The sequence below is a fragment of the Dipodomys merriami genome, unplaced genomic scaffold, assembly GCF_024711535.1.
Source record: "Dipodomys merriami isolate MVZ:Mamm:240054 unplaced genomic scaffold, mDipMer1.0.p SCAF_1672, whole genome shotgun sequence".
Classification (NCBI taxonomy): Eukaryota; Metazoa; Chordata; class Mammalia; order Rodentia; family Heteromyidae; genus Dipodomys; species Dipodomys merriami.
In genome coordinates this window covers 226-12,758 of record NW_027203018.1, presented here as the reverse complement: position 1 = coordinate 12,758, position 12,533 = coordinate 226, and the positions used below count along the sequence as shown (strand labels likewise).

Sequence of the window (12,533 nt, the reverse complement as noted above, 5' to 3'; positions counted from 1 at the left end):
TTTGTTGGTTGTGGGGTTTGAATTCTGATCCTGGGCACTGTCCCTCCACGTTTCAGTTCAAGTTGTGCACACTACCACTTTAGCTACAGCACCACTTCCGGGTTTCTGGTGGTTAATTGAAGATTAGTGTCTCATGGACTTTCCTGACAAGGCTAGCTTTGAACCACAATGCCCTGGTCTCAACCTCCTGAGTAGCTAGGATTACAGTTGTAAACCACCAGCACCAATTTCATATTTGCATTTAGGTGGACTGAATGACACTGTGTAAACAAAGAATGGAATTTTAACCAAATGATGACATTGCAGCATTTCAGAAAAATTGAGGTAGCAGTAAATATGTCTCCTTTTCCATTTTGTTACATTAATGACTCATGAGCTATGGGACCCTTATATTAGCATCCTGTGACATCTTTATAGGTATATTTACTATCAGGAAATGTTCATAGGGAAATATAGAAAGACTGAGATTTTTAGAAAACAAAGGAGATAAGGTATGAAACAACAGCATAGAAGGAGGTACATTTTGGGAGTTCCGGGAAGATGGCAGAGGAGAAGCTGGAGGCAAAACAAGCTCTCCCATAGAAAGCAGTTTTAGAGCTCCAGTGAAGAGTCCTAAGCCAGAGAATAACACCAAGTGTGCCATCACAGGACAGAGAGTTAGGCCAGAGAGGGAAAATCCAGGCAAGGAGACAGATCTGAGCTCTTGCCAGAAACTGCTGCTGCTGCTGTGGCGGCAGTGGTGGCGGCAGGGGCAGTACCACCATACCTGAAACAGAGAGAGTCTGGGGACTAAAAGAGCCAGATGCGGCAAGCAAGCAGAAACTACTCAACACCAGGAAGAACCAACAAGGAGCAGACATATTCATCCTGCATTTCGCAGACTAGAGACGACCCAGGAACCAAGACTCAGCGTGAGTAGAAGCCTGACTTCCTCACTCCTTCTCAGGTAGCAGAGGAGGGAAGGCCACCCCTTCCCCCCCCCCAGTACCAGAGATCTCCATATTGGATACTGACAAAGCTCCGCAGAGCTGCTAGCTCCAACTCAGGCCTTGGAATAAAAATAGGGTCATTTAGCAGGTCACAAGAACTTAACGGCATGACCTGCCAGACTCAGCTCCACCCAGGGAAAAGTCACCCAGTTCGGGCACCAGCCCTGGGAGTGGCTTTCTTCATTGGGTAATCAGAGCCACAGACTGCCCCTCCCTTTAGTAGCCTCGACATCAGTAAACAGAAACCCTGCGAGTGGCTCCAGGCTGGCCTCTGTGAGTTTCTCACAAACTAGCCCCAGGGAAAAGCTACTGTTTGCTGAAAGGCCTCAACTCTACCCAGAACATAGCCTCATCACAGCATTTCCAAACTTGAGGAAAAAGCCATCTCCCTCTTTTGTGATACTCAAAGCACACCCCCATCTCATTGAACTAACTCGGGAGGAGGATCGAAAAATCCTGGGTAAAGCAGAAAATTTTTCTGCCTGTCCAAACAAACTGACTTAAGAAACCAACCAAGCCACAGGACCACAAGCAGACCAGAGACTACAACCAGAGGCTGATTACAGACACAAGGGAGGTACAGGATTTTTCCCAACCCTCCCCAAAAAATCAAAGAACTATTTTTGTCCCTCTTCTTATTTTTTATTACAACTTTAAATTTTTATTTATTTTCTAAAACTTTTTTAAATCAATTTTTACCTTTTTTGAAAAAAAAATGTTTTCTAGTAACTTTTTTCCCCCTATAATCTTTATTTTAGTGATACATGCATGTGTGCATTTTTCTTTCTTTTTTTTTCTTCTTTTAAAATTTTTTTCTTTTTGTGTTTTGCTTAGCTCGACTGAACTTCTGATCTTTTTTTTCCTTTCTTTCTTATGCTTCTCACCTTTTCCTCTCTTTTGTTCCTCTTTATGGGACTTAATTGTTGTTCTGCACATCCTCAGATAAACCCGTAGGTGACTATTAGCCTCTATCCCCCATTGTGTACACACTTAATCCACAAATTTATTACTCAATTCAAAACTTCTGAGAATTAAATTCCTTAATAGCAGTATTACCTCTTTATACCTATATAACACTTTAAGTATTTTTATTTTTAAATTTTTCACATCTCCTTTATATCCCTCCCCTTCTCTCAATATATTCCCGTTCTTTGAATAGTTTGTTCTCAAATCTGCATATTACTAATTTTTAATTTTCTACTTTTTCTGGTCTCTTTTTTTCCCTTTCTCTTTCTTCTTGTTTTCCCTCTACTTCCATCCTATCTAACCTATTTCCTGCTTTGAGACTAGGACTTAGTTAACTCTCCCTGTACCTTCCCACATCACTCCATTCCTAACACTAATAATTTCCCTAACACTAATAATTTCTGGTTTACCAAATTCTTCTTAGCGGTTCATAGCCCATTAATATATAGTTGTTTGATGTTGAATAGAGATATCTGTTGAACTAGATTGTATCTGCAGACTATTGACTATGCAAATTCAGACTTTGGTTGATGCTTGCCTAAAGTTAGTGTTCTTGCACAAAACTGCTGTTACTTTCATCCCAAATGGGCAGAGTAAGCCGGAAAACCACAAGGAAAATGGCAGGTCCGGGTATCTCCACTCCCACTCATGATAATCACAGGACAGAACAGATAATGTATAATTCAGAGGAGAGTTCCCAAATAGCTCTACAAACACTGCTGGCAAACATGATAAATGAAAAGATTGAAAACATACAAAGAACTCTGTATGAGCGTGATAGGGAGAGAGAGGAGGCAAACAATAGGTCAATGCAGGAAAAGATTGAAAACCTACAAAGGACTCTGTATGAGTGAGAGAGGGAGAGAGAGGAGGCAATCCAAATGTCTATACAGGAATATCATGAGTGTGAGGAAGCAACTCAAAAACTGATACAGGATTTGCGTGAGCAGTTTCTTGAGAATAATCAAAGAGAAAGGTAGGAATGGCGTGAACAGGAGGAAGATAAGCAAGGAGTAACACAGGAATTGAGAAAGCAGGAAGAGAATACAGAAAGATCACTAAAGGCATTCATGGGATCCATTAACAAAGAGCTGAAGGAAGTCAGGGAGACCACAAAGGAAATGCTGAATGGAACTCCACAGAAGGAATGGGAATCCAAGAAAACCATAACCAATTAACTAAGTGATTTGACAATAAACACTGAACACCAAATTAAGGAAGTAAAGAAGTCCTTACAAGATCTAAAAGAAAGCTTCAATAAAGAAATTGAAGCCATCAAAGCTAAATAATTAGAAGCAAAAGAAATAAAAAACAAAGTAGAAAGTCTTGACAGCAGTTTAGACCATGCAGAAGATCAAATCTCGGGGATTGAAGATAGCCTAGATATTATAGAGAAAGAACATACAACCTGCAAGACAAATCCAAGAAATATGATAGATCTATCCAATACTTAGAAGACACCATCAGAAGGGCTAATCTAAGGATAATGGGTATAGAGGAGCACCTAGAAACAGAAGTAAATGGTCTAGGAAATTTGTTTAACAGGATCATAGCAGAGAACTTCCCAAACATGCAAAAAGATAGGCCTATTTAGATACAAGAAGCTTTTAGAACTCCTAATAGACCAGATCAGAATAGGACATCCCAGTGTAACATTATTATACACACAGGATCAACTCAGACCAAGGAAAAGATCTTTAAAGCTGTCAAGGCGAAAAGATGAATCACCTATAAAGGGAAACCAATTAGAATCACCTCAGATTTCTCAGCATAGACAATCAAAGCAAGAAGAGCCTGGAATGATGTATGACAAGCCCTGAAAACAAACATCTATCAACCAAGAATACTGTACCCAGCTAAACTCTCCTTCATAACTGAAGACCAAATAAAAACCTTCCATAGCAAAGAAAAATTGAAACAATACATCTCCAACAAACCAGGCCTACAAAAGATTCTTCAAGATATCCTACACATAGAAAACCAACAAGACCACAATAAAGGCCAAGAAACTGCACCCAAACTGAGAATCCAAGAACCATAGGAAGAACACAGTTTTCGCAACCCCCAAGAAGGTAGATAACATGGCAGCAACTCCCAAAGACCTCTTAGTCCTATCTCTTAACATTAACGGATTTAACTTTACAATTAAGCGACATAGACTGTCTAGTTGGATTAAAAAACAAGATCCTTCTAACTGCTGCCTTCAGGAGTCACACCTTGCCCATAAAAACAAACACATTTTCAAAGTTAAAGGCTGAAGCAAAATCTACCAAGCAAATGGCCCCCATAAACAGGCGGGTGTTGCAATCCTAATATCAGATAAAATAGATTTCAAATTAAAATTAGGGAGAAGCGTTAAAGAAGGTCGATACATAGTAATTAAGTGATTTCTCTTTCAGGAGGTTATTGCAATCCTTAATATCTATTCGCCAAAAAATGTAGCACTCAAATTTATACAAGCAACAGTACTTTCCCTCATATCCCACATAGATCCAAAGACATTAATTGTTGGGGATTTTAGCAAACCACTCTCCCCGCTAGATAGATCAACTCGGCAAAAATTCAGAGAAACCGCAGATCTAAACAGCTGCATAGGTCAACTAGATTTAAAAGACATCTACCTAATATTTCACCCAGCAGATTCAGAATACACGTTTTTCTCAGCAGCACATGGAACATTTTCTAAAATAGACTACATTTTTGGCCACCAAGCAAACTTGTCCAAATTCAGAAACATTGAAGTTATACATTGCATTCGCTCACACCACAAGGGAATACAATTAGAACTCAACACTAAAAGCCACCAAAGAAATTCCGGTAACATATGGAGGCTGAACAACACTGTTGGACCCCCAGTGGGTCATAGAAGTGATGAGACTTGAAGTTCAAGTATTCATGATATTCAACAAAAATGTACACACAAATTACCAGCTCCTCTGCGACATAGCAAAGGCAGTACTCAGAGCAAGGTATAGGTCTGAGTTCCCAAGTCAACGAATTGGAGAGATCTGAAACCAACACTTTAATGAGACATCTGAACCTCCCTGAAAAAGAGCAGCAAGATAAACCCCAATCCAGTAGATGGAAAGAAATAATTAAAATTAAATTAGAATTAAATGAATTAGAATCCAAAAAAACTATAGAAAGTATCAACAAAAAAAGAGTAGGTTCTTCGAAAAAATCAACAATGTTGACAGACTCTTAGCAAATCTTATCAGAAAAAGAAGAGAACACACCCAAATAAATAAACTCAGAGATGAGAATGGAAACATCACCATGGAAAAAACCAGATTCAGAACGTTTATAATGGAATACTTGACAAAACTTTATGCTAATAAGTTTGAGAACTTGACAGAAATGGACCGTTTCGTAGCAAATATTGACATGCCAAAACTAAACCAAGATGAGTTAAATCAGCTTAACAGGCCCATATGAGGCATTGAAATAGAAACAATAAGAGACCTCCCAGCTAAGAAAATTCCAGGAACAGATGGATTTACAGCAGAATTCTACAAGGCCTGCAAAGCAGAGCTCACACCAATACTCCTCCAACTCTAAAATGAAATTGAAAGAGAAAGTTTACTACCGAACACATTCTATGAAGCCATCATATCCCTCAGACCAAAACCAGGCAGGGACTCATCAAAGAAAGAGAACTATAGACCCATTTCTTTGATGAACATTGATGCAAAACTTCTCAACAAAATGTTGGCCAATAGACTTCAACAATTCATCCAAAAAATCATACACCACGATCAAACAGGATTCATTTCAGGGATGCAAGCTGTTTCAACAGACGCAAATCAATTAATATTATTCATTACATCAACAGGAGCAAGGATAAGAACTACATGGTTTTCTCAATAGATGCAGAAAAAGCATTCGACAAGATCCAACACCCCATTATGATGAAGGTTTTGGAAAAATTAGGAATCCGTGGAACATTCCTCAATACAATATTGGCTGTATATGACAAACCTACAGCCAGCATTATACTTAATGGTCAAAAACTAAAGCTATTTCCTCTTAACTCAGGAACAAGTCAAGGATGTCCACTCTCTCCACTTCTCTTCAATCTAGTATTAGGATGCCTAGCTACAGCAATCAGACAAGATCAAAAACATAAAGGGGATCCAAATAGGGAAAGAAGAAATAAAACTCTCCCTCTTTGTAGATGACATGATCTTGTATTTAAAGAATCCCACAGACTCCACTCCCAAATTACTCAAGCTGAATCAAAACTTTGGCAAAGTAGTAGGGTATAAAATTAACCCCAAAAAATCAATGGCTTTTCTGTATGCCAACAATGAGAAAAGTGTGGATAAAATTAGGAAAGTAACTCCATTTGTAATAGCACCTCTAAAAATAAAATACCTAGGAATTAACTTCACCAAAGAAGGGAAGGACCGGTATGATAAAAACTTTAAAATCTTGAAAAAGGAAATCAAAACAGACCTTAGAAAATGGCAAAATCTCCCATGCTCCTGTATTGGACAGACTAATATTGTGAAAATGGCAATACTTCCCAAGGCTATGTACAAATTCAATGTGATACCTATCAAAATTCCAACCTCATTCTTAGAGAAATTCATATGGAACAATAAAATCCCCAAATAGCAAAAACGCTCCTCAATGGAAAGAACACTTCTGGTGGAATATCAATACCAAATTTCAAACTCTACTATAAAGCCATAGTAATCAAAACAGCTTGGTACTGGCAAAAGAACGGACTTCAGACCAATGGAATAGAATTGAAAATCCAGAAATGAACCTATAGACCTATACCCAATTAATCCTTGATAAGGGAGCTAAAATAATAGAATGGAAGAAAGACAGCCTCTTTAGTAAATGGTGCTGGCAAAATTGGTTAAAAACTTGTAGAAAACTAAAATTAGGTCCTTATATAACACCCTACACAAGAATAAGCTCCAAATGGATCAAACACCTCGGAGTCAAAGCAGACACTCTGAAAACATTACAGGATGGAATAGGAGAACCCTAGGTCTCCTGGCACAGGCCAAAATTTTCTTAGTAGAGACCCGGAAATACAACAAATCAAAGAAAGGTTGGACAAATGGGATTGCATGAAGTTGCAGAGCTTCTGCATTGCAAAGGACCTAGCTAGCAAGATCAATAGAAAGCCCACGGATTGGGAGATCTTCACTAGCCATACAACGGATAAGGGTCTCATATCTCAAATACACTTGGAACTAAAAAAAAATATATCCCCCAACAACATGTCCTCAAAGAAAGAGCTGCCCAATAAATAAATGGCCTAAAGACTTAAAGAGAAACTTCTCTGAAGAATAAAGAAGGATGGCCAATACACACATGAGGAAATGCTCAAACTCCCTAGCCATAAAAGAAATGCAAATCAAAACAATATTGAGATACTACCTCACACCATTTAGAATGGCTATAATCAAGAACTCTAACAACAAGAGATGTTGGAGGGAATGTCGACAGAAGGGAACCTTACTCCATTGTTGGTGGGAGTGTAAACTTGTTCAACCACTTTGGAAAGCAGTATGGAGATTCCTGAAGACTTCACATAAAGCTCCCCTATGACCCAGCAATCCCACTTTTGGGCATTTACCCAAATGTTCACAAACAAGACCACACTAAAGCTAGCAGTACAACTTTGTCTATTGCAGCATTAGTTACCATAGCTAAGATATGGAACCACCCCAGATGCACCTCAGTAGATGAATGGATCAAGAAAATGTGGTATATATACACAATGGAATTCTATTCCTCCATCAGAAAGAACGACATTTCCCCATTTGTTAGGTAATGGAAAGGCTTGGAAAAAATTATATTAAGTGAAGTAAGCCAAGCCCAAGGAAACAAAGGTCCCATTGTTTCCCTTATTTGCAATATTTAGTATATGTATGAGTAAAGCAGTAAAGGTCAGATAATGTGATCTTAGGAAAATGAACCCTTGATATGTATTTAAATGTTTTTTTCTTTCATACCTTTGTTTCTAACTCATTTATGAGATTATATTTTTGTTGCTTTGTATGACCCTCTCCCACATTACAACCCCTGCTTTGACTATATTTGATGTCGGTATAATTTGTGGAGGAGATGTGGAAAAACAAGTCGTTTAAGGGTACAGGTGGACCTGATGCAACTATGAGAAGTACAAGTTGTCATGTCAAAAACGAATTTTACAACTTTGGTGCGGGGTGGGGGTGTTGGTGTTGGGGGATGGGGAGAGGCTGGGAAGGGATGTGAAGGGTAAACAAAGGAGGAGGCTGCAATGATTGATAAATGTACTCATTATCTGGTCCATGTAATTGTAACCCCTCTGTACAGTATGTTCACAAAAAATTAAAATTAAAATTAAAAGAATAAAAAATTTAAAAAAGAAAAAAGAGGAAAAAATGCACACAAGTAAAAAAAAAAAGAGAGAAACATTTATCACGCAGAGATTAAGAACTAGCCTAAGAGATTTAGAATGATAAAGGCAATGAGCAAAAGCCTAGTTGACAACGAGTTCTTCAATAACTAAAAATGGTTCTCTAGACCAGTATCTGGTATACGTTATTTACTATCATTTTTTCCTTCCATCTGGAGTTATTCCTTATTTTCTGTCACAACTAGTAATTAGCCTCTGCTTTTTTGATGCCAAAACTGATCCAAAAGATTTCAAAATCACACTTAGACTACTTTTCACTTTGTGATTAGCAGTGATTACACAAAATCTTTGAATCCTTGAATTTCCAGAATTAATCTTCAGCTGACATCTAAGCACATTCCTAGCATTAATTGCTGTGACTTAAAGAACAAAACTTTTTTCAACACAGTATCCTAACATAAGTAAAATACATGAATTAGGGGCTATTATCAGGTATCAGTATGGAAATAGCAATAATGTATTTCAAGTATGGGTCCTTTATTTTCCATTTACTAATTTTTTTGCCAGTCCTGGGGCTTAAACTCAGGGGTAGGGAATTATTCCTGAGCTTTTTTTCTCAAGGCTAGCACTCTACCACTTGAGGCACAGCATTCCCTCTAGTCTTTTTCTTTTTTTCTGTGTTACTGAGGAATTGAACCCAGGTTTTCATGCATGCTAGACAATCACCATACCATGAAGGCACATTCCCAGAGCCCTCAATGACTTTCTTAAGAAGGCATTATATTTTCACTCCATAACTATGTATCATAAGTTTGGCCAGGTGCTAGAAAATGATGTAGAAAGCAATACAATTCAATAAGTCCAGTAAGGCTGGATGGACAATGAATTTCATGGTCTAGCCAGGGAACAGTGGGGCTTACCTCAGGGAGCTGTTTCAACAGGCTGAGCGAGACAGCCCCTGACCCACAGCCCACCTCCAGAATGAGAAGGTCACCTTGGATTCCAGCCACATGGGGATGCTGGACCCCCTTCTCCAGCACCAATTCAACCAGTTTTTGTAAAAGAGAGAGAGAGAAGTCAGAATTAAAATGAAGTTGAGTGCCAGTGGCTCAGAACTCTAATCCTATCTACACTGGAGGCTGAAATATGAGGATCATGGTTCATAGCCAGCCCCCGCATTAACGTCTTTGAGCCTTTTATTTCCAAAGAACCATCAGAAAACCAGAGGTGGTGCTGTGGGCTCAAGTGGTAGAGCACTAGCATTTTGCTGAGGAGCTCAGGAACAGTGCCCATGCCTAGGGTTCAAACCCCACAACTGACAAGAAGTGTACTTCCTACCACAAGAAGTGGATTGAATAGCACCCATTGTCCTAGGGAGCATGGTAGTGAAGTCAGGCTGAGCTTCCTGTGAAGTTGAAGTCATAAGGAGGTCACCTGACTTCTCTGTGCCTCGGTTTCCCCAGATGCAAAATTCAACACAGTGAAGGATCCCCTTCCTCATGGGGATAGGGTAATGATGAAAGAGAGCCATGGTTTGTTTCAAAATCCCCAGCTGTTGCATGATTAATAACTGGCCCAACCTGAGCCCTTTGTGGGTATCTTCCTGTCATTTGCTCACAGAATTGCAGAGAACCTTCTCTGAATGCCACTCCCTCCATGCCAAGTCATGCTCCAGAGATTCCCTCTCTATAAATCCCTTGTTTCCTCAAAACTGTCCTGTGAGGAGAATGAGGTCTGATGGTTGTGGCCCTACCCAGAGCTTCACTTGTGGTCAAGAATCGGCTGCTGTGGACTAAAAGTTTGGGATAATCCATCTAAATCGATGACTGAGCATGACGCTACGTGTTTACCATCCCAACTACAGAGGACCAATCCTGGTGGAGCATACCTGTCCCAGATAGGAGGACCTCGATCCAGTCCAACTAGAGCATATAATGAGTTTCTGTTTCAGAAATGCCCAAGACAGAAAGGTTGCTCCTCAGATCCAAGAAAGTGGTCATGGTGCCCCCAGAGGGGTGTCTGATCCCAGGTAGTGGTGATTTGGGGGCAGCCACTCACCTGTGCTGCTGGGAAAAGCTGCTGGAGGTTGCTCCAGGTGGGGCAAGCAGCAATGGCAGCGGCATTGCAAACACATGGGCCAAGAGCAGAGAACCAGGGCCAGGGACCAGGTCATGGCTTTATGCGGGCTGGCAGTGCACCATTGCCTGAGGTTTGAAATCCTGCAACTTGGAAAGGTGAGGAGGGAGCAAGGGTGTGGGCAGGCTTCTCAATTTCCTACTATACTCCAAAGTTGCTTGAGTCTCTTCCTCACCACTCAGCCACCTCTACCTTCCTCAACTGCTGGTAGTGTTGTAAACTAACAGAGGGAATCCGGGGTGCTACTAGGCAGCATGGAATGTGGGCGTGGTCACCGTTCTTGTATCCCATTGGTCAGAAATAACCATGAAAGAATGGGGGTGTGGCCAGAATTCTGTGATGCAAGCAGCATGGGCGGAGTCAAGAAGATAGGAGCTCCCCCAGCCCTTTTCCCAGGGAACAATGTCCAATTCATTTGGAGATGAGATGGTGACCTGCTTTAGCTGGATGGCTGCACAGATTGTTCTGTATGTCTGTTTGTTGCCAGACCCAGACCGTGAACTCAGGATCTGGGCACAGTCTGTGCACTGCTTTTGCTCAAGGCTCGCCCTCCACACTGGAGCCCTGGGCTTCTGGCTTTGTTGGCACTGAAGTTGGACAGAGGTCTCAAGGACTTTCCTGACTAGGATGACTTTGACCATGATCCTCCCATCACAGCCTTGTAAGTATCAAGGTGGACTGCTGAGAGCCACTGGTGCCTGTCTAATCATTGGTCTTGCTGATATTCTTGGACTGCCCGGTGAGTAGCCTATCCCCAGGTTGAAGTGGTGGGAGCTGGAGCTCACATTTGGAATCCTGTTCCTGCCACCTCCAAATGGCTGGAGATCCTAAGGAACTCATTCCTATCCATATGAATACCAATGGAATGTGATGTATGTCATGGTTGGGAAGTACTTGAATGATTCTAGGATAAAATTATACACAATTATATTATAGGACACTGATCGATTTTAGTTAATTCTTTATTAAGCAGTTAAACAATCACATTCATAAAATGGAGGCATAATGAAAGGCTTAAGAATTGGGCCTCCCATACTGCAAAGGTACCATTTTTCTGCCAGGACTGGGATTGAAACTCAATGTCTTGGTAACTCTGTTGCACTGTGTGGGAATGGGAAGCTGGCCTACTTAAAGTCAAGAAATTCAGGTCTGTTCCTTATGCCTAAAATAGATCTCCAACACTAGAAAACATCCTATTCATGTACAATTTACATATATGATTTATATTTATATACCTATGTTGACTCCATATTGCATTCAGTGTAGTTATTTTATTTTGTTGTTTTATTCATGTATTGACAATTTATTTTATTGACTATTATGGAACATAAAACATTGATTACATTGATTACACAAGATATAGGTCTGCATATGTATTCCACTTCATACCTGACACCCAGGACTTTCATAGAAAAGGAAAACATGTGTCATCATCATCTTCTTACTCCACGATTCATTTTTGGGAGTGCTGGCATCTGAACTCAAGACCTACAAGCCTATAAGGCCCAATTCATGAATGGGTGAGTGTTAGCATGCCATCCTGGGGCAAATTGAGCTGACAGGCTGTTCCCAGGACCTCAGATCAAGCCCCAGGGGCTTGACATGCAGATGGCACTACGCTAATAAATATATATCTTTATAGAGTGTCAGATATGACTATACATTATTCAGTTATATAGACTACATTCCTTCCAATTCCTGGGTATTAATTATGCCTCCATGTAATTAATGTAATTAATGTAATGTAATTAATTGTTTTCATCCTTAAACTATTAATGAAATCAGTGTCCTGAAATTATTGCATTCTTTTAATTAATAATATTCCTTCAATGCTTCATAAATATTAAATAAAATACATCAACCTCCTAAAATGATGCTGTTTAATTTTATAGGAGCATCATTCATGATCAATTCATTCAACCATGACATTGACAACATTCCATTGTTAAACCTATGGATGGGAACCATTTCCTTAATAGCTCCTGCCATTGGTTGGTGTCAGGACAGGGATTCGAAATCAGAGCCTATGTTGCCACGTGGGCCTATGGCATCCCTGATAGTCTGGCAGCCTTCAGCAATGC

The 12,533-nt window shown here is 40.0% G+C and overlaps 1 long non-coding RNA gene across 2 annotated transcripts in view; it reads right to left on the bottom strand.

Moving 5' to 3' along the window:
• LOC138828911 (uncharacterized) overlaps nucleotides 1-10,643 on the bottom strand; it is a 60,956-nt gene extending 50,313 nt beyond the window's left edge. For both annotated transcript variants that reach the window (XR_011372417.1, XR_011372418.1), the window contains exon 1: nucleotides 10,375-10,643. This is a non-coding gene — a long non-coding RNA (uncharacterized lncRNA). The remainder of the gene's footprint in view (nucleotides 1-10,374) is intronic.
• Between the last annotated feature and the right edge of the window lie 1,890 nt (nucleotides 10,644-12,533).